The sequence below is a fragment of the Dromiciops gliroides genome, chromosome 4, assembly GCF_019393635.1.
Source record: "Dromiciops gliroides isolate mDroGli1 chromosome 4, mDroGli1.pri, whole genome shotgun sequence".
Taxonomy (NCBI): Eukaryota; Metazoa; Chordata; class Mammalia; order Microbiotheria; family Microbiotheriidae; genus Dromiciops; species Dromiciops gliroides.
This window is the reverse complement of record NC_057864.1, coordinates 454,039,098-454,062,806: the sequence shown is the minus strand read 5'-3', so window position 1 is coordinate 454,062,806 and position 23,709 is coordinate 454,039,098. Positions and strand designations below refer to the sequence as shown.

Here is a 23,709-nt window from a genome sequence, read left to right as displayed (position 1 = left end):
TAACAAAACTATTATTCTTTGCAGATGATATGATCGTGTACTTAGAAAATATTAGAGAATCAACTCAAAAACTAGTTGACATAACTAACAACTTCAGGAAATTTGTAGGATATAAAGTAAACCCACACAAATCATCTGTATATTTTACCAACACAGTCCAGTAGAAAGGAAAATTCCTTTTTAAATGACTGCAGACAGTATTTGACAAAAACTGCTGGGAAAATTGGAAAATCTGCTACTTAATCCCTAGTGATAATAAACAAATAACTTCACCACTTAGTCTTTAATCTCATCTATAAAGTGAGAGTACTGAACTAGACTGTCTCAGATTTCTCAATTCTATGGATTTCAATAAAACTGGGGGGGGGGGAGGAGTGCTATGGGAGTTGAAGGAAGGAAGATGTCCCAGCTAGAGGAAAGGGGTTTAAATAAGTGAATAGTATATATGACTATCCTTACATAAGCAAACCAAGTTTTTAGGTCTGTTAGCTTTTCAGGATGGACAATAACCAGCATTATTTTTAACAGTGTTGCCCAATATCATATGCAATTTAACCCTCTTCTCTCTCACCTATCACTGTCTTCCTAAGAGAGTTCCTCAAACCTTCAGTATACTCTGCAACTTCACTTCAAGGCTGAGGCTGAAAAAGACCATGATATAAAGCTAGAAAAAAATAAAAAAAAAAACTAGTCCAATCCCTTCTGACCATAGAGATGAAGAAATTGAGGCCCATAGTAAGACCATATAAGTAGTAAATGGCAAGTGGGAATTCACACCCAGCTCCCCTGGCTTCAGATCAAGTTGTCTATAGATTCTATACCATGCCATCTGACTTCTCATTCTCCTACCTCCATACCCTCCCCACACCCCAAAGCTAAGGGATACTTGAGAAATCCAACCAGTTTCTAGCTGCTACACATCCTTCTCCAGAAGAATGTACTGCCTACCTTCAGGCAGGAGAATCTTTGGAGCATGAGACTGAAGATGGCCAACCCAGGGTGTGCCCCATGCTGCAAGAGTGGGAGAAGGGAGGAAGGAAACATGAGATCTTTGTCACGTGGCAGTGGCATAAAGGGGTGGAGAGGTCACACTGGAAAAAATAGATGCTGGAACTATTTGGGGAGGCTCATCATGGAAGAGATCAAATCAATCCTGATAATGTCAGGGCAGAGCAAAAATATCTCAAGTGCCTGGTGTTGGGGAATAGAGGAGGAAACATGTGAGTAGAGGTACATGTGTGAATTTGATGCAAAGGTGTGGGAGAGGTAGAAGTAGTTTATAGTTAGGGATTTTGAAAGCATCTTATAAAGAAACAGCAAAGAGACAATAGGAGAGGAACTCAAAACTCAATCCTCATGTTACCATCTTAGGTTTCTTTCACCCCCAATCTTATCTTGGATAATGTGGCAGCTAGGCAGAGGGGTGCTAGACCTGTGTTCAAATGCCGCTTGCCATGTCTTCTAGCTGGGTGAAGCTAAGTAAGCCACTCAACTTCCCTCAACCTTACTGTCTTCAACTCAAATATGATGATAGGAATAGCACCTACCTCATAGGGCTGTGGTGAGGATCAAATTTTGTTGTGAGGATGCAAATTTTCAAGGTCTCTATATAAATATTAGCTATTGTGATTATAATCATTGTGACATATCTCTCTTTCACTTCACCATACCTACTGTAGGAAGCCCTTTGCACCCTATTCCCCTAATTCTAAACCAATCTCTTCTACCTTTTACCAGTTAGACACAGAATTTGGGTTTTGTTTTCCTTTCAAAAATGAAACCAAGAATTATGCACTAAGCAATACTCTCAATGAAAAGAACAAAAAGAGCAAGGCCAAAAAATAATACTATATAGTTTGAGTATTTTTCAAATACACCTTAACAAACTAATAAATACAGCAGTTTATACTCTGATATATCCTTCTTAACTCTATGCATTTATATCTATATACATATAAAGTGTTCTTACCTTATCTTTTTTTTGGGGGGGGGTGAGGCAATTGGGGTTAAGTGACTTGCCCAAGGTCACACAGCTAGTAAGTGTTAAGTGTCTGAGGCCGGATTTGAACTCAGGTCCTCCTGAATCCAGGGCCAGTACTCTATCCACTGTGCCACCTAGCTGCCCCATTACCTTATCTTAGTCTATAGATTTTGTGTATTCTCTTTGTCAAGTCCCAATTTCTTCGTTTCATATTATTTAATATAACTCATTCATATTTCTTTTCATTTGTCAGAATTATTAATATACAATAGTATTTTATTATAAAGCCAAACTACAATTTGTTCAGTTATTCCTCAAGGATGAGTTGTTTAAAAGGAAGTTTACATGTATAAACTATGTCAGATTGCTTTCCATCTTAGGGGGGGGTTAGGGGAGGGAGGATGGAAGGAATAGAATTTGGAACTCAAAATTAAAAAAAAATTTTTTTTAAAGATTGCTTTAATATATAATGGGGGGAATGAAATATTATATTTAAACTTTTTAAAAAGAGGTTTACTCTGTAACTCTAATGCAGAAATAAAATCATAGATTTGGATCTGAGAGGGACCTTAGAAATCATCTAGTCCAGCACCTTCATTTGACATAGAGGAAACTGAAGTCTGAAGAGGGGAATGAATGACTTGGAAGAGATCCCAGTTTTAGTGAATGGGATCTGTGGACTCAAAATCCGGGACACTTTGGTATCAGGTAAAACTGCCAAATTGGAACAAACAAACAAAAAAGCAAGTTGTAAAGCATTTAATTGGAAATTTTACAGGATATAAGATCTGTAGGTATCCGTTTTCTGGTTATCATTTCCAAGGGTTAATTGCTTGAGGTCTCTATTTAACCCGAGTGTTTACTCAATCCAGTAATCATTTCCAAATAGCCCCACCCCTTTTCTGTCCTAGGGCAGTTTTCTTCCTGCTCCTAATTCCAACATCAATCCTCAATCCTTCTAGGGAGGATAAAATGGGTCACATTAATATCTACTTATTTATAAGTGAGATAATAGATGGTTAGGATGATAATAACCTTTCTGCATACACTGACGAACAGTAATGGCAGGATTCTTTCCACATATGCATGGATTATATATCTCTATACATATATATGCATATTGTACACATATATATTTCTATATACATCTATCTATATATACCTATATGTATTCTATATCTATACACAACTATTTATATCATCCACACATATATATCTATATGCATCTATATATAAATATGTATGTCATACAAATATAGATCTATATGATTTGCATGTATGTCATTGTTCAGTCATTCAGTCATGTCCCACTCTTCATGGTCCCATGAACCACAGCACACCAGGCCCTTCTATCCTCCATTATTTCTTAAAAAAAAAAAGTCACTCCCAGTTTATGTTCACTGTTTCCCTGACACTATCTATTCATCTCATCCTCTGCTATCCCCATTTCTTTTTGTCTTCAATCTTTTCCAACACCAGGGTCTTTTCTAATGAGTCCCATCATCTCATTATATGGTGTTAAGGCTAAAATTCTAGCTAGTCTGTCTAAAATATCTAATGAGTGGTCACCAATAAACTATAAACTTTAGCAAGAGTTAGACTTTTAAGCATTTATTAAGGAGAATAAGAATTTGGTAAAGAGAGAGAGAAAGGCCTACATTCATCTATCTATTAAAGGGAGACCGCATTTCTAGCTCCGCTCTCCACCAGAGTCCACACAAAAGAGAGCGAGTCAGAGCGCCAGGCTCCCCCTTCTTCCTCCCACTAGCAAATGTCACTTCCTGACGCGAAAGAAGACACATGTTCTGGCCCTCAGAGACCTTCACCTCATGACGCAGCTTTACTACAGTAAGTCTCCAGCAGGTGGCATCATTCCAATCGTTACCATGGACAAAGTATTTAGGCTTCATCTTCAGTATTTGACCTTCCAGTGAATAGTCTGAATTAATTTCCTTAAGTGTTGACTGATTTGACCTCCTTGCTGTCCAAGGGACCCTCAAAAGTCTTCTTCAGCACCACAATTCAGAAACATCAATTCTGTGACTCTCAGCTTTCCTTACAATCCAACTCTCTCAGCCATATATATTGTTACTGGAAAAAAGAATAGCTTTTACTATATGGACTTTAGTTGACAAGGTGATGTCTCTACTTCTTAATATGCTGTCCAGATTTCCTACAGCTTTCCTTCCAAGAGAAGGCATCTTCTAATTTCATGGCTGCAATCTCAGTCTGCAGTGATCTTTGAGCCCAAGAATATCAAATCTGATACTGCTTCCATTTCTTTTCCCTCTATTTGCCAAGAAGTGATGGAACCAGTTGACAAGATCTTAGTTGTTGTTGTCGTTTATGTTAAACTTCAAACAAGCTTTTACACTCTCCTCTGTCACCCTCATCAAAAGGTTTCTCAATTCCTCTTCACTTTCTGCCATCAGAGTGGTTCTAACTGTTGCTTCTTGACCCACATACAGGTTCCTCAGGAGACAAGTAAGATGATCTGATACATCTATCTTTTTGAAGACTTGCCACATTTTGTTGTGATCCACATGGTCAAAGGCTTTGGCATAGTCAATGAAGCAAAGGTACATGTTTTTTCTGTAACTCCCTTGGTTTCTCCATAATGCAGTGAAAGAGGAAAATTTGGTCTCTGGTTTCTCTGCCGCTTCAAAAACCAGTCTGAACTTCTGATGATTCTCAGTTCAAATGTTGCTGAAGCCTAGCTTGTAGAATCTTAAGCCTAACCTTGATGGAATGTGAAATTAAAAATAATTGTTCAGTAATTTGAACATGCCTTGGCTTTGTCCTTTTTTAGGACTAGGGAGTAAATTGATCTTTTCCAATCTGGTGGTCACTGTTGAGTTTTCCAAATTTGCTTGCATATTGAGTTCAGTACTTTAACAGCATCATATTTTAGGATTTTAAATAGCTCAACTGGAATTCCATCAACTCCACTAGCCTTACTGTTAGCAATACTTCCTAAGGCCCATTTGAGTTCATTCTCCAGGATGTCTGGCTCTACATCAGTAACTACACCATCATACTTATTGGTAAGGTCCTATACATATACTATATATCTATATACATCTATTTATATGCATCTATATGTATTCTATATATAAATATTTGTGTCATGCACATTATATATCTCTATATATCTGTCATGTACATGTATTATATATCTGTGTGTATGTGTATATATATATATATATATATATATATAAATATATTATATTATACATTATATAGTAGGCCTCCACCAGTCACAGATGACCATGGATCAGCGCCTTGAAGAGCCACAGGCCACAGTGTGGCTGTGCAGTCCGATAAGGGAGCCGCAGTTCCTGAGTGACTTATAACCAGTAACTGCTGCATCCCATTTTGTATCTACCACAAGAGGAGTAGCTGGAGTGTCCTCTCCAGGGGGCTGGCCTGAGCAGATCAATATGGAAAACAAGCTGTTGCCCATGCAGCAGGTTTTCCCTCTCCGTGACACTGGTGGGTCCAAAGGAGAGGCAGAGCCAATATAGTTTGGCACCAGTGCCACTGCAGGAGTTGCCAGAGGGATGTGATGTCCAACATCCAACTGCCTAAGGGACTCCGACTCCTGACTTTTCCTCGGGGTTAACTCCCAAAGCCTTTCCCATATATGGGTATAGCCACAAGGCAGTGGAGGTTTATAATTAGGGGTTCCTCCCCCTAGGCGGGTTGCCTGCCAAGGCTAACAAGCCCCACCTGCCCGAAGTGACTGGTTTTAAGGTGCCAGTGACTCGCCTTTGCCCCTTCTCCTGTTAGTAGAAACAGTTCTGCTGCAAGAAGGCTAGGAGTTGGGCTTCGGTTGTCAGAGGCTATTTGAGACGCATGCTATTGGAGCATTTTATAGAGAGTGGGAGCTTATCCCACCCCAGCATGACAAACCTTTGGAACCTATACATTATATATCTGTATATAAATGTCTATATACATATATGTATCAATACCAATCAATACACACATCAATATAAATCTATATGTGTATTTGACACATTTCCTATATAATAGATATGGATGTATTATATATCTAGAAACACATATATAAAGGAGTGCGAGAGCCAGCTGACTTGTGATAGTCAATTATTAAATTTTCAGTGTGATCATTTAGACCTTGGAAGTCAGTAAATGCTACAAATCATGGTTTGATTTATTGTTTTGTTATTTTCTAAACTTAAGAAAATGATGGAGTTATGATTGATCGCTCCATAACTCTACCACCTCTTCCCAAGCACGGTGTCTGCCTGTTTTCCTATTGAAATTATCGTATTTCTAGACTAAATTCTTTGTGCACATGTGTGTGTTCAACATTTCTTTGCCTAGAATTGGCAATCATAATCTCAGATTAGTAGAAAGAGTTAAAAGAGATACTAGAGAAAGCTACATTATGCTTAAAGGCATTATAGATAATGATATAGCAATACTTCATGTATCTAAACACTTATATGTATACACAATACTGCATAACTTATTTAGGACTAGCAATAATTTGTAATTTTGTGACAGAAATGATCACTTGTGTTTTCTTCTACTAACACTAGGCTATCTCAGAATGTCTGATGTCAATCAAATGAAACTGGATTGAACTGGGTTCCCCACCTTAGTTCTTTGACTCTTGAATACTGAATTTGTGTCATATTCAAGTGTTACATTGCTCTTTTCTTGTGTTTCCAATTCTGTTGTTTAAAGAAAAGATATTATTCTAAGTTTTTTCAGTTGTTTCTGTTATGCCTGATTCTTTGTGACCCCAAGTGGATTTTTCTTGGCAAAGATACTGGAGGGGGCAGCTAGGTGGCACAGTGGATAAAGCACCGGCCCTGGATTCAGGAGGACCTGAATTCGTCCTCAGACACTTGACAATTACTAGCTGTGTGACTCTAAGCAAGTCACTTAACCCTCATTGCCCCAGAAAAAAAAAAAAGAAAAAAAAAGATACTGGAGAAGTTTTGCCATTTCCTTTTCCAGCTCATTTTACAAATGAGAAAACTGAAAGCTAGTAAGTATCTGAAGCCAGATTTGAATTTAAAATGAGTCTTCCTGGCTCTAGGTCCAGCACTCTATTCATTGTGTCACCCAGCTTCCCTTTCCCAAGGGAAAAATATAGCTCTCAAAAAAAAAAAAATACTTCAACAACTGTTAGAGATATTGTAGTAGTGGTTATGTGGGGAAGACAACTATTTTAAGGATCATTCAAATCTATGATTAATCAGGATAAATCACACTGATTCACAAAGAAAAATGGGGTTGAAAATGAAAAATAATGCCAGGGACTGATAAACTATCGATGCACAACAGCCAAATAAACCTCAAAAAACAAGCCAAGACCTTCAGGAATACTTGAGAACTTTGAAGGGATAATCTTGAGTGCTTCCATAGTGCAATATAGACTTCTTGAACTTGAATGGACAGGAAGAAAATTGCCCCCAATAGCCCCTCTCCCTCCACAAAAAGCCTAGCTTCTAAGCATGGCTATAAAGAAAAAAAGTGTTATGGAAAAAAAAACCAGTACAAATGCTAGAATAATAAAAATTTTAGATAGGTAATTTTTAACTAATTAAACTCATTTTTTCATTCAATGATATATACCGAGACTGCTGTTAGAAGAAGAGCAGGTGAATATATAGGCTCTGGATATTTTCATCAGATAGAGAATTCGTAATAAAGGAAGATGAAATAAAGGAAATTTTTATTAACTATTCTGTGTAATTACATACCAAGGAATGGATAAATTAAATAGAATAATATTTACAAAAATATAAAATACCTAGGTTAACAAAACAAGAAATGGGGGATTTCAACAACTCAATTTCAAGAAAACAAAATGATCAATACGTAAAGGAATTTTCAAAGGAAACAATCCCAGACCTAGATGGATTTACAAGTGAATTGTATCACATATTCCAAGAACAATTAACTCCAAATGTTAGGAAAAATAGAAAAAGAAGGCATACTACCAAACTCCTTCTATGAAACAAATATGAGCCTGATCCACAAACTTAGGGAGATATAGCAGAGAATAAAAAGACTATCTAAAACCACTAGAATTACTTGTAATGGAGAAATGCTGGAATAGTTTTCAACTAGAACAGGGATACAGGCTCTTCTTGCTGCTTCTTATCCTACTCTCCTAGGAGTAAGCACTTCATGGCTCACTCCACCATGTTCTCTACCTAAGCTCCATCCAAGGGCCCAGCCACCAAACCCTACCAGCCAGCAGTGAAACCATTTCTGCTTCCCAAGTCTCCACAACCCACTCCACCAGCTTCTACAGGAGTTGTGATGTCTAGGGGTGACTGGGGACTTGAAGATACAAGGGGAGGAGACCACACAGAATCTCAATGATTTCTTTGCTTCCTACCTGGTTACAGTTTGGAGCCTGGAAACTCTGAATTGCAAACTGGAAGGGAAATTCAGAAATGTAGATAAGAAGAGATCTTGGAACAGAGAATGGGAATGCAATTTCAAGATATTCAGGGACCTGTGAATTCAATTTTGTACAAACTGAGTAGACAATGTCAGAATCATCTTACAGACTAAAAATATCCATCTGGCTGGTGATGACTTCAGAGTTAAGTATAAGACAGAGCTGGCCATGGAACTGTATATGAAAAGTAACATCATCAGTCTCAGGAAGGTTGTTCTTGACATCAGCGTGAACAGGCTGCAACTAGAGACAGATTAAGACCTTTAAGGAATAGTTGCTTTTCATGAGGAACCATGAAAAGGGAGTGAGTGAATTCCCCATAAACCCAGATCACAAGTTCTGGGCTGGGTGTGGACTTTTCCAAATCCCAGGAGCTAAGCAAGATCATGGCTGACATCTAAACCCAGTATGATACTCTTGTCTCTGAGGATCAGAGAAGAACTTGATAAATACTAGTCCCAAGGAAAGCACTATTATGTATCTCTTGTTGATCACTATAGAGCTCTCCTAGATCTGCTAGCACCAGAATTAAGGCCACTGATTGTATGCCTGGAACGAGGCAGGGGGTTGATAAAGGATCCACAGTCGCCTGGGGGAAAAAAGAACAGGAGGCAAAGATGTCCCTCATCTAGACAACCCTAGAGATTTTTTTTTGGTGAGGTAATTGGGGTTAAGTGACTTGCCCAGGGTCACACAGCTAGTAAGTCTTAAAGTGTCTGAGACCAGATTTGAATTCAGGTCCTCCTGAATCTGGGGCCAGTGCTCTATCCACTGTGCCACCTAGCTGCCCCAACAACCCTAGAGATTTAACAAAAAACTTCTTTGAAACTACTTCAATGAAGTAATAGGATATAAACTAAACCTGCCCTCCCAAAAAAATCAGTCTTTTGTATATTCCTTTTTAGTTATTTTTTTTTATTCTGAACTTAACTAATGTCAAATCAAAGAAAATTTATAAGTTAAATGGGAAAAATCTTTGCAGCAAATTTTTTTGGATATCTAAAAGCTGTCTTGAAATAGATAAAGCCACATGATATGAACTGGCAGTTTTCAAAGAAGAAAATACAAGCTGTCACAGACATATTAAGAACGATCCAAATCACTAGTTTTGTTTGGACAGTGAGCACATTTTCTTTTAGTATTAATATTTTTTCTTTTTTGCTTCTCTTCTAGATTATTCTTCTCTTCTGTGTATTTGTATTCCCAGTCTATTGTTCTCTCTTTTATTTCTTTGTTTAAACTTGCCTTTGCAAATTGCAGTTTTTCTCCTCTCCCCATTGTTTTTTGCTGTGTGGATCGTAAATTTTGCTTTCATAATTCTCATTTTTCTTTTCAACCACTCAGGAAGTGTGTTACAGTTCCATGTTTTCCTTATGTTCCCACAGGCTCTTCTGTCTCATCAATTGCTGTATATTTTTCTTTTGTTTTGCAGTATTTCTTCATAGATTCCTGAACTCATTTACTAGAACTGGAGTTAATATTTCCTTCTGTTGTTAAGGTTTTCTCTTTTAATTTACCTGCTTACATTTAAGGTCTTTGGGATTTCTTTTTCCTAAGATCTTTTCTCTCCTTTTTTCCTCTATTGCTCCTTTTCTGACTCCCTCAGATCTTTTTTCTCCTTCTTTCCTCTATTGCTCCTTTTCTGACTCCCTTTGCTCTTATGGTGGTTTCCTTGATGGCTGAATCACGAAATGTTTTCATCTCCTCACACGCTGGTTTACTAGTCTAGGTCTCTGCCCTAGGTGACTTTGGTTGGAGAAAATTGGCCCCAGTTGAATACTAAGTTCTTTCCCTCAGGCTTAGTGGAGTGCTACACATCTGTCTTCCAAACACACACACACACACACACACACACACACACACACACACCACACTATCCCATACCATTCCGTTCCTCAATTCTTTGGGCCAGGATTGACAATTCAGGCTGTTGCTGCATTGGTGCTATGGAGTTGATTTTTGTAGTTTGGATCTCCAAGGCTGTTGGAGAAAGGGATCTGAAGGTGGTGTTGGACTCTATTTCAAGGCCAGACAATTGTCCTGTCCCTTTCCCTCTGTTCTTCTGCTCTCCTGTAGAGATATTTTGTAGCCCAGACCATGGTTTACCACTGCATTGGCTATCAGTCTCAGCCCCAGAAAGCTTCTGACGCTGGAGTGCAGCTAAGAAGCTGGCTTTCTCTTGCAATTTAACAAACTTCTGCTGCCTGGAGGGTTGTTGTGGCATGGAGGGTTGGATTTTGTTGAAAACTCATGTGTTGGGTCCTTGGGTTGGCTAGTGGAGCCTCTGTGCCAAAGAGTGGGTAGTGGTGTAAGAGTGCTGAATGAGATCAGGGTAAGTTATCAATTCATAGTTTATTTGGATTTTTTAACCTTATTTTGGAAGTCAGGCATCCTAAATCACAGAGATAGCTGAAGCTACTAACTCATAACTTCTGTTTTGAAAAAATTTGAGAGGTCACAGGATCATAAAAGGTGTCTAATTCTCCATCTTATTGCTCACATGACCTAGATTTAAGTTTTATATAAAAACATATCTGGGGCAGCTAGGTGGCACAGTGGATAGAGCACCGGCCCTGGAGTCAGGAGTACCTGAGTTCAAATCCGGCCTCAGACACTTAACACTTACTAGCTGTGTGACCCTGGGCAAGTCACTTAACCCCAATTGCCTCACTAAAAAAACAAAAAACAAAAAAACCATATCTGAAAAAATGTTACTCATTTACTGCTCTTCTCTCTGTGTGTTTCTGTCTCTGTCTTTCTGTCTGTCTCTCTCTCACACACACACACACATTCAGACATACATGCCCATTTGTGTTTATTTGCCTCCTTTTTTTTCTTTTGCAGGACATTACTTGCCCAAGGTCCTACAGCTAGTGTCAAGTGTCTGAGACTGGATTTGAACTCAGGTCCTCCTGAATCCAAAGCCAGTGCTTTATCCACTGCTCCACCTAGCTGCCCTCCATTTGAGCATTTTCAGTCTCATCATATCTCTGCAGTTCTCCCTTCCTTGCTTCTTTCCCAACTGATGTAACTATGACTGAAAACCCCAGAGTTGTATTTTAGCTCCTTTCCTACCAGTGTATCTTATACTGCCCCATATTGGCTTATTGTCACCTCTAAAAGGAAAAAGCTCAGTGACCCTCAGTCAGAAATAAACACAAAAGGGAGGAGAATATGGACAACTAGGACAAACTTCACTTTCTTCACAATCTTGCTGACAGGACCAGCCCAGTTTATCTACAGATCAACGCAGAGGAATCACAGCTGTGCACAAATGCATGCTGTCCCATCCAGCCATTTAGACGTGTAATTTGGCAAGGGCATTTGCTTCAGCTGCATCAACAAATTGAAGAGCATTCATTTGGACAGACTCCCATTCTGGGACTAACACCTCCTCTGGGGTGATATCCAGCTCCTTAAGGAAGGCACCGTACATTCAACGTGACAAATTTAATGACCCTTTACTCCCACAAGGCCAGTCACACCTCTGATACAGGTATTTCCTCAATGAAGTGACTGGCTGGCCCTAATCAACACCAGAGCTCACATGGCCTAATGACTAGGGTCTCAGAAGAATGTGGATGAGCCACTGTGATGGACTAAATTTGTTATGTAACTTACATTTTGGCAACAGTACCTGCCCAATGATGAGTTTTCCCTTCTTACTTCTACAGTTAATCCTGGAGATCAAAGGACACAAATCTGATTCTAAAACACTTTCATTAACACTAGGAAAACCAAGCACATCAACTGTTGCAAATTTTTTTCGAATTTAGTATAATTCCTCCTATCTCTGCAAATGTATTATAAATACTAACAACTGCAAATAGATATCATAATTTACTTTGAAATAAACATTTTTATCCTTTAATTTCTATTTTCTTTGCTTTATGTATAAAAAATGTGCTATGTCAGTTGAGGTGGCTTGGTGCTTCAAAGTATTCTTAAATTTTATATTTTTGCAGGGGGAGGGGGGCAATGAGGGTTGTAACTTGCCCAGGGTCACACAGCTAGTAAGTGTCAAGTGTCTGAGGTCAGATTTGAACTCAGGTCCTCCTGAATCCAGGGCTGGTGTTTTATCCACTGTGCCACCTAGCTGCACCCAATTTCATACTTTCTTAAAAATACCTTGATGAACTCCTGACTCCAGGGCCGGTGCTCTATCCACTGCGCCACCTAGCTGCCCTGATGTACCCATAACTTTACTTATGTGGACACTCAAGTCCATATTCTTCTATAAATCCCTCGTAGCACAGATATCCAAATTGATAAAGGTTTTCCTCTAGGTCTTTTCACAGTTTGAGATTATCAGGACAATATTCAGACTATATTCTTTCTAAAGAACCAGTCTGTCTCCCTTTCTCATGATATATTACTTGGGAGATATGTTTATGCTAGCAAAGAATAGAACAGGACTTCTTAAAAATTTTCCACTTGTTTGGGGCAGCTAGGTGGCACAGTGGATAAATCACCAGCCCTGGATTCAGGAGGACCTGAGTTCAAATATGGCCTGAGACACTTGACACTTCCTAGCTATATGACTCTGGACAAGTCACTTAACCCTCATTGCCCTGAAAAAAAATTAAAAAACTTTTTTTCTACTTGTGACATATTTTCACCTGAGAAATTTTTACACAATCCCAGCTATATAGGTATATAAAATAGGTATACATGACATTTTACTGTTGCATATTTTTTTGCAATCCCCACAATCAGTTACCACAGTTTAAGAAGCTAGGGAGTAAAACACAATAATTTCCAATGAATCAAAAATTACTTTCACACAGAGGGTGATGGAAAGGCTCATTGTGGATGTGAGTCATCTGTAACAGATAACCAATGAGATATTCCAAAGAACAGTACATCTAGTTCCTGATAAGTACACATAATAAATTCTCTGAAATGGTCTCATTATTCAAATTTGTGCCACATATTTCCACCATGTGCAACCGATTACAATATTTTACATAATTATAACTTTCAATGGTGCAAATTCAAGTACATGCAACCACTTCAGGTGACTGATTATTCACATTGAGACATAGTTGTAAAAGATATCACCAAGGAAGTGTATGGCACAATAAGAAAAGGAGATTGGCTGGTCATTTAGCAAAAGCAAGGGATGACAGGTGGACAGCCAGAGTGCTGCTGTGACACCTCTTGACATCAAGAGAAGCTAGAGGAAAGTCTGCAACACATTAGATGGACGCCTTATGGCAATTATAGAGGAGTTTGTGGACAGGAGTTGAAAAGTTTGGGCAGGTATGGATAGAATACAATCTGCATCATTGGAGGGAGATCCCAAAGAAAGAAGACTATAGATATATGTGAGTATTTGCATATGTTTATGTCACTTTTTTGATAATAACCATTGTTAGTAAAATACTGCTGCCTGTTTCCATGCACCCTTCACCTTTCCATTGTCCTGTGTGGGTTACCTGCCATTTTAACTCAATTAATAAGCAACAACCCCAATTTCTCTTACATGTATCTTGTCTGTACCTAGCTAGATTTTTAAAGGTTTACTTACTTATTGAGAAATATCTTTTCAGACTCTGTAAGTAGGGTATTTCAAATAAAACCAATTCTCAATAAAAAAACACAAAACAAAAATACTGTCAGAAAAGCTTTTTTAGAAGAAAAGAATTAAATCAAACAAAATTAAAGGTGAACACGGTCTAGGCCATACACAGAAAACCTGTGAATTTTGACCACTGAAAAAACTTTTAGTTTTTTAAGCATTAACCTTTCAAATTGATTTTTTTCCAAATTAAAAAAACCCAACAACATACAGAATGGCAGCAGCTTCTTCTCTCATCTAGTGTTCAATCCGTAGTACTGTGAAGAAGTCTCCACATGTTAAGTGAACATCTAATGAAGGGGCTATTTAGCTTCAGAGTATTCAGTTTTTCTGGTCTAAGAGGTAGCAGAAACCATGGACATCTCCTGGGCAATTTCCTTGTTGACATGAGGAGCTTTTAATACTGCAAAAGCTTCCTCCACCTGTGAATGATGTGATTGTGGAGATTCTGGCATGTGCAACAGTTTGAATTTTCAGTCTCTCGCACCATACCTGTGACCTTCCCCACTAAATTATTGCTCATGGTTTGAATCAATGGGAACAAATGCTCTCCCAGTTTCTACTTGCATTCCTAGGGAGGAACAGCAGCTGGCATGGAAGCTTTCAGGGACTCCTGGACTTGCGTGTGGAATGCTGCCTGAATTTTCTGCAAAGTCTGGTAGTTGGATGTGGGCTTTGGACAATTGGGACATATTTGTAAGGAGGGAAAGCTCTAGGTGCAGGGGTAGTTACCAAGTTTCTAGGAAATAAATTTTGCAGTGTTAGTGGACACTTCTACTCACTGATGTGTAGTAGAGAGACCACAAAAAACCTGGCTGGAGTCAGGTGGCAAAGAGGTGGGTGTGGCCTAAATTCATGACTAGCATTTGGCACTCCTTGGAAGCCCAGAGGTCTCCCAAATTGTTGTCATGGTGGATTAGGTCACATCTGGACTATTTGATTGAAAGCATAATAAGGAGGTCTGTCCTGAGCCTGGGGCACTGCTGGCATGAAGTAACCCCCAGGAGTTGGCTGAAAATGATTAATGATTGCATTGACAGGGAGGGTTCTCATTCCTGAAATATGATGCATATATTGGTTGGTAAAGTGGGTTTTTCTTTCTTCTTTCCTTCATACAAGTACAACATAGAGGGCCTTGAAGTCCACAGTGAACCCTTCATTGCCTCATCAGGCAAAGAAAAACACACAAAGCCAAACCCTTTACTTCACACATCTTTGAGCATGACCTTGGCACAGGTAATAGATCCAAAAAGAGAAAAATCCTTCCTTAATCCTTCATCATCATTGGTGTCACCCACGTTCGTAATATAGATATATACCTCCTGGTAGCAGCTAAATTTTCTTCTACTTTAGCTGCTAAAATTTCCATCTTAATTCAGCCTGCCATTATTTTCTTTTTTCTGTGCCAGCTACAAATACCATTTTCCCATTGACGTCTTTTCCATTCATTTCTTCAACTGTCTTATTGTCAACCTTGTTTTTCAAAACTCACAAGACCATCAAAGCCTTTGGGGTTTCTATTAGGGTCAGTCATCACTTTTGCATGCAGAATTTTGCCATATTTGCTGAAAGGTTCTTTCAATCTTTTATCATCCATGTCAATACCTAAGTTTTTTATATTAATATTAGTGAATTCCTTAGCTTTGGCTCTCAGTTCCACTTCCAGTTCTTCCCTAGGCTTGAATCTACCAAAAAAACTTTGGGGTCATTGAGAAGCACGCCATTCATCTTCTCCAAGGCCCTTATCTGCAGCATCCTGGTTCTTAAAACGCACAAATGCATAGCCCTTAGGACCCTTCTCATCACACACCACCTTGCAGAACAAGATGCTCCCAAATGATGACAATGTGTCATGAAGTGCTTTGTTATCTATGGATTTATCCAGGTTTTTTTGTTTTGTTTTTTTTATGGGTCAATGAGGGTTAAGTGACTTGCCCAGGATCACACAGCTAGTAAGTGTCAAGGGTCTGAAGCCAGATTTGAACTCAGGTACTCCTGAATCCAGGGCCGTTACTTTATCCACTGTGCCACCTAGCTGCCCTCTATCCAGGTTTTTAATGAAAACATTCTTAACTCCTGATTTCCTCAATGAGGGATCTCACTGAGACCACACAATACAGATTAGTTTGCCTTTAATTACATCAAAGTTCATGGTATCTGGGACATGTTCAACATCTGCTGGGTGCTAAAAGTTGACACAGGTATACCCCCAGGGGCATTTGGTAATTATGTCCCTGAAAATCTTGATGTGTAGTAGATACATACAGTATGGCTTCAGTGATGTCTGAATGGGTCACCCAAATAGAGGGAGGCTATGGGGTAACTGCTGGCAGTAGTGTTCATCTCCTAACCCCCACCCCACTCCCAATACTCCAACCTGTCCAGGAGTAAAGAGCACCAACTGACAGAAGACAGGGCTGGACAGGTGGTTGGGGGGGGGGGAGTAGAGTAAAGTGACTATCTCCTCTCTCAGCACCAGAGCTATCAAATCAAGCCCCCAATACAGCAGCAACAGCGACAGTGGACTCTCCCTCAAAACATTCTTCTAATTTCAGTTGGAGGATTTTTTTAAGGTTGCGTGTGTGTGTGTGTGTGTGTGTGTGTGTGTGTGTGTGTTCAAGGGGTGGGGGAGGGGGAGAGGAGGTGAAGGGGAGGCTACAGATGCACCTAGGCTAGGGGCAAGGCAGGAAGAAAGAGAGCTACTGGTTTGCATCTCCAAATGAGCTATATATGGGTACATAGTAAATAATCAACAGAGAATCAGATAATGCTACCTGTAGAAGTTGGAACTTTAGCTGGGACTTGAAGGAAACTGGGAGGTAGAGATGAGGAGGAAAGAGCATTCCAAGCATGAGGGACAGGAGGTGAGAAGCCAGGAGATGGAGCATCTGGTTTGTGGGACAAAAAGGAGACCAGTTTTGCTGGATTGAAGATTAAGGGACAGAGAATAAGGCGTAAGAAGGCTGGAAAAACAATCATAAAGAAAGAGATGCTAGAGCTGAATTTGGAAAGAAACTAATTAATTTTAAGACACAGATTGAGAAAGGAGTTATTGGAGGGGCATGAAGATTAGCGAACAATGATCATGTGCAAGGAGCCAGTTTGACTGCCCCACAGATGATGGGAAGGAGAGTACAGCATCAAATTCTGAAAAGATAGTCTAAGGGCAAGCCGTGAAGAGTTTTTGAATACCAGTCTATATTTGATCCTCACGATAATAGGGAGCCACTGAAATTTATTGAGTAGAGAAGTGACATGGTTAGATCTGACTAGGAAAATCAGTTTGTTAGCCAAGGGGCTATAGCCTTGCTCAGTTCACTGCCAGATTGAGTCATTCTTCCACCTTTTCTACTTACCATCAGTCGTCCCACACTGGAAAGTCCTCCACCCTAAGATCCCTACCTGATTGAATAATGCCTCCTTAGCCCAGATTGCCCTTTCAGCCTCCTCCCCTCCTCCTCCCCTTCTTTTTGAATATTTTTCCACTTACATATAAAAAGCCGATTTTAACATTCTTTCAAAAAAATTGAGTTCCAAATTCTTTCCCTTCCTCCCTCTCCTTTCCCACCCCTGATATGATAAGCAATTTGATATAGCTTATACATGTGCAATCATGCAAAACATATTTCCATATTAGTCATGTTATGAAAGAAAACAGAGAAAAAAAACCTACAAAAAATAAAGTGAAAAATAGTATGTATCGATCTGCATTCAGACTCTATCAGTTCTTTCTCTGGAAGTGGATAACATTTTTCATCATGAGTCCTTTGGAATTTTCTTGGATCATTTTATTTCTGAGAATAGCTGAGTTATTCACAGTTGATCATCATACAATATTACTGTTACTTTGTACAATGTTCTAGCTCTGCTCACTTCACTTTGCACCAGTTCATGTAAGTCTTTCCAGATTTTTTTGAAATCATCTTGCTGGTCATTTTTTATAGCACAATAGTATTAACTTACAATTATATACACAACTTGTTTAGCCATTCTCCAATTCATGGACATCCCTTCAATTCCCAAGTCTTTGCTAACACAAAAAGAGCTGCTATAAGTATTTTTGTACAAATAGGTCCTTCCTCCCTTCCTTTTTAAAAATCTTTTTTGGGATGCAGACCTACTAGAGGTATTGCTGAATCAAAAGGTATCCATATTTTTATAGCTCTTTGGACACAGTTCCAAATTGCTCTCCAGAATAGTTGGATCAGTTCACAACTCCACCAACTGTGCATTAGTGTACCTATTATTTTCATCTTCTCCACCATTTGTCATTTTTTTCATCATATTAATTAATCTGATAGGTGTGTGATGGTACCTCAGAGTTGTTTTAATTTGCATTTCTCTAATAAATGGTAACATAGAGCATTTTTTTATATAACTAGATATCAGCCATGTTTTCTTCACACCCCACTCAACTACTATCTATACTTCTCCACTTCCTTGACCCACTTCTCCCCCTCCCCATCCACCCACCCTGGATGTGTTGTCTTCTCCCAGTAGATATAAACTCCTTAGGCTTCCCTGTTTCTCTCTATCTCTGTCTCTGTTTTTCAGTGATAGTCCAGGTGAGAAATAGTGCAGGCTTGAAATTAAGGTAGTGACTGGAGAGTAAAGATAGATAGATGCTACAAATATTATGGCAGTAGATAAGCTATAACAACAACAGTTGGCAACTGATTAGAGTATGAAGAGTTGAACAGAACACCAGTGTTTTTCAACATGGGGAGCTTGGAGGAATGGTGGTTCATTAAATAGAAGCAGGGAAATTTGAAGGAGAAGTAGGCTTTGGTAGAAAAAACAAGTTCTGTTTTGGAAATATTGAGTTTGAGATGCCTTGGAATATCCAACTTGAAATGACAATTTTCATGTCAATCCATGACTGGAGCTCTGGAAATTGACCAGAGCTATGCAAATCTGGGAATCATCATCCACAGAGATGATCATCAAGATCATAAAAGCTGATGATATAATAAAATAGGATATAGAGATCTGTGAGAAATAATTCTTAATAATCAATATCATGGAGAAATTCAAATCCCCTCCTTCTTACTAATTTGAGTTAACCTTTACCTTCCCTACTGATGAGATTTGGACTTACTCTATTTCACCAAACCACACCCAGGTGGAAGCTACTGTCCTCTGATCAGCTTGGGTGTGACCTACATTCTTTCTCTGATATCTCTTTGACCAATATTTGAGTGACCTAGGTCACTCATCCCAAGACCTCATTTTAATTTAACCCACCTCTGATCACTTCAACCAATTAGATATGATTGCTGTTTCATGAGCCACCTACTGTTTGGAAGGGTATATAAGCTGTGAGTCTACCACTGTGTCAGGTCTTTGGTCAGAGAGATAACCCATGACCATCCTTTTACTAATAACTTTCTGGCCTTATTAAAAGAAAATGATTAAATTACCCAGAAACTATGTCTCTCACATTTTTAATCATCACCTATATCTCAAGATAGAGCTGTATACCCACAGTGAGAGTGATCCAACAAAGAAGACTGAGGTAAGGTAAGCTACATAAGATTACCAAGATAGCAGTGTAACAGAATTCCAGAGAAGAGGAAATACCAAAAGGAGAAAGTGGTTAATAGTGTGTAATGGTCATAAGAAGTAAAAAAAGAATGAGGATTGAAAAAAAAAGATCATCAGATTTACCAATTATTGTTAACTTGAGAGAAAGAAATTCAGATTGGGTAGTTAGAAACCAGAGTTTTCAGGGAATTTGGCTAAGAAATTCATAAAAGTATGGGACAAAAATTTAGAGAATAAAGTAGGATCTAATAAGGCTTTTTAAGAATGGAGGAAATGTTTTCATGTGTGTAGGAAGGATGAAATGAACCCATAAGTGGGGAGAGATTGAAAATTAGAGGGTAAGATTAAGGGAACAACCTGCTAGAAAAGACATGAAGGGATGGGATTAAGGATAAATATATAGGCATTGGCCCTTGTTGAGAAGTCACCTTTTATCATAGAGAAGAGAATGGAACAGGCCTCTAATTTCTCAAGTAAAGTGAGACCTGAGGGCTTAAATGAGGGAGTGGCATGGAAGGCTTGAGGAAACAAAAGAAAGTACAGAACAGCTGCTTTGGGGAAGAAGATGGAGAATCAATTTGGAAAAGTAAGAGAATTTCCTGGATGCAGAAAGGGTCTACTTGAAGTTGGGTAACACAAATTTGAAGCATGCCATAAGCAATGCAGCTAAAATTAGAAAGGAAATTGGTAACTGGGGAAACAATCTTTGTGATGGAGGTTAGGGTTCATATGTGCTGGAGCAGTGTAGAATCATTGAAAGCACCATGCAATCTCCCAAATGCAATCCAGTCTGCTCTCTTCCTTTAATTCGGCATTGGGTCCAGGTCATTGTTTATGTACATAGTATATGATCAAAATATATGGACCAATAGACCTTGGGTTACCTATCTCATTGTATACCATAATCTAGAAAGAGACAATCTTAATAGATTCCTTGATTCCACAATACTACAAATAAAATTGTGTCTTGTGTAGAGAGGGCAGGAGACCTGGCTGCCCCTGGAATTGGCCAAGTAAGCAAGGACAAGAACAGACAGTTCCTACTTTAGAGGCAGCTAGGTTATATAGTGGATAGAGCATTGAACTCAGAGTCAGAAAGACTCATTTTTGCAAGTTCAAATCTGACTTCAGATACTAAATTTGTGACCCTAGACAAGTCACTTAACCCTGTTTGCCTCAGTTTCCTCATCTGTTCAAATGAGCTGGAGAAGGAAATGAAAAACCACTCCAGTGTCTTTGCCAAGAAAACCCCAAATGGGGTCATGAAGAGTTGGACATGACTGAAAAAGATAGGACACAGTTGCTAAGACCAAAGCTACACTTTTCATTGCATTTTGAACCTGGATTAATGGCAGGTATGAGGCAGAGATTCTTGCTGCCGTGAGATGATTTATAAAGAGCCAGAGGAGTCTATGGCCCTACTCTCTTAGCACTGTCCCCATTTTTACATGTAATTGGGGAAAAATAAAATTCTAATTAAACAAACAAAAAAAGTTTTAAAAAAAAAGGACTGTTTCTGGTTAAACAACCCTGGTACTTAAACTGCCCCTAGTTCTAGCTAGAACTGGCTGCTAAAACTCTCTAGCAAGCTTGCTGATGTGGCATGATTTTCATTCTACTTTCCTCATCTTGAGTAGGCCTCCCTGATTAATTTTTAGAAATAATAATAATAATACTAGCACCTATATAGCACTTTCAGGTTTGTAAAGTACTTTAAAATTATTATCTCATTTGATCTTCACAATAACTCTGGGAGGTACGTACTATTAGGATCCTCATTTTGCAGTTGTGGAAACTAAGGCAGACAGAGGTTATGTGACTTGCCTAGTTTCACACAGCTAATAAATATCTGAGTCTAGGTCTGAAGAATCAGACCTTCCTGACTCCAGGCCCACTGCCAAACACCCCTCCCCACTTTTGCTACTCATCTGTGTAGGGCCAGCTAGGTGGTGCAGTGTATAGAGCCCTGGCCCTGGAGTCAAGAGGACCTGAGTTCAAATCTCACCTCAGATACATACTACCTCTGTGACTCTAGGCAACTGATGAGGAAGATCCTTTATCTGAAAACCCTATTTAAACATGGACCCCCAGGGTCTTGGTAGCTTCAGTTGTAGACTATATCCCACTACTCTTCTGAGTTACCACCTACCATTCTGCCCTGCATTACGGTGGGGGCAATTAAAGTCATACACTATTCTCTTCCTGACTGAATGAACCCACCTATGCTGTGCTTGGATGTAAATGTCAATAAACCATTCTCAACCATAACACTAGAATTGTTGAGTATTTGCAAATAGCCACAAACTTGGGGGAAGGAAAAGGGAAATAAGTCTTCACTTTCCTCTCCACAGACTCCTGTTTCTCCTTCAGCACAATGCACTATGTATCCCTCTCCCCATGCACAGACAAATTTCTTTTTTTTTTTTTAAGTGAGGCAATTGGGGTTAAGTGACTTGCCCAGGGTCACACAGCTAGTAAGTGTTAAAAGTGTCTGAGGCCGGATTTGAACTCAGGTACTCCTGAATCCAGGGCCGGTGCTTTATCCACTGCGCCACCTAGTCGCCCCTACAGACAAATTTCAAGTAAGGAGTCTCAAGACTTGGGAGTCACTATAAGGGATGTGTGTGTGTGTGTCATTTTTATGCCTTAAACTCTACTGTACAAGAGACTTTTACCATATATCATGTCATGGTGCCTAACTCCTCAGCCTGGTTTTCAAGGCTTTCCTCAATCTGGTCCTGCCCTAGCTAATCAGCATAAATTGCCTTGACTTCTTAACATAAATCTCCATTCCCATCAGTTCTCCCTCCCTTCTCAAAAATAAACCATGCTCAGCTTCACATCTACGGCTTCCCTTCTTGGGGTTCCTCCCACTTGAAGTGTCTTTCCTTCTCTCCACGAAAGCCCAGTTTGACTCCTCTCCTCCTCTGGGAAGCCTTTCCTAATGATCCCTATCCTTTTTGATCTTCTTTTGGGATCTCTCTCTCTCTCTCTCTCTCTCTCTCCCCCTCCCTCTCCCTCCCTCTCTCTCTCTCTCTCTCTCTCTCTCTCTCTCCCCCCCTCCCTCTCCCTCTCCCTCTCCCTCTCTCTGGCTCTCCCATAATTTATTTCTTAAATACTACCTTTCCTTGTTCATTATACATTCACAGGGCCATGTAATTTCTGAAACTAGGTTGCAAATTCCTTGAAGGCAGCAACACTATTTGACAGTTCTGTAATTAAAGATTTTTAGGGCTAAAGGCAACCTTACAGACATTCAGTCCAACTCCCTAATTTAAAATACAGGGAAACTAAGCCTAAGAAGAGGTGAAATCACCTCCCCATAAACTCATGGAAGTAATTTGTGATATAACCAGGACTAGACTTTCCAGTTTTCTGAATCACAGACCATTGTTCTTTCTACTGAGTATGGGAAGAATTTGATAAATAATTTCTGAGTAATTAGAAGGTTCTGAGGTTGTTTAAGGATAACCCATTGAGGGAGAATTAAAACCTCATCAATCCACCAACTCATTTGTGTCTGTAGGCTGCTAGAGGGTCTCCTAATCTTTCGTAGAGAAGAAAGAGTGAAAAAATCACAGGTGTGAGGAGGGATAATGAGCAAGATGGATGGGTGAATGAATAAAAGAGCTTTTATTGAGCATTTACCACATTTTACCACAATCTTCAACCCAAAAATCTCAGAAAGGGGGAATTTCTTAAATACAATTCAATCCAGTCTTTTCATCTAAATTTGGGACCCAGGTCCCCCTACAGTGGGTGTGTATGTGTGTGCACATATGTGCATGTTCTATTCTATTCTATTCTATTCTATTCTATTCTATTCTATTCTATTCTATTCTATTCTATTCTATTCTATTCTGTTCTATTATGTTCTGTTCAATTCTATTCCTTTAATAAATTAAAATTTTCTAAATTTAAAATAAATTGTATATGTGTGTCCATACATATAGATACATATGTGTACATATATGTATTTCTATATATCAATAGATTAATTCAGCAGACTACTGATCTAATTGTATAGTGTAGCCTGGAGAAGAGATATTCTTCATAGATCGTTTTTTGCAGGGTAATGAGGGTTAAGTGACTTGCCCAGGGTCACACAGCTAGTGTCAAGTGTCTGAGGCCAGATTTGAACTCAGGTCTTCCTGA

The 23,709-nt window shown here is 39.1% G+C and overlaps 1 pseudogene; it reads right to left on the bottom strand.

Annotated features, from left to right (window-relative positions):
* Positions 1 to 14,345: 14,345 nt before the first annotated feature.
* Positions 14,346 to 16,353, bottom strand: LOC122725811 (annotated as a pseudogene).
* Between the last annotated feature and the right edge of the window lie 7,356 nt (positions 16,354 to 23,709).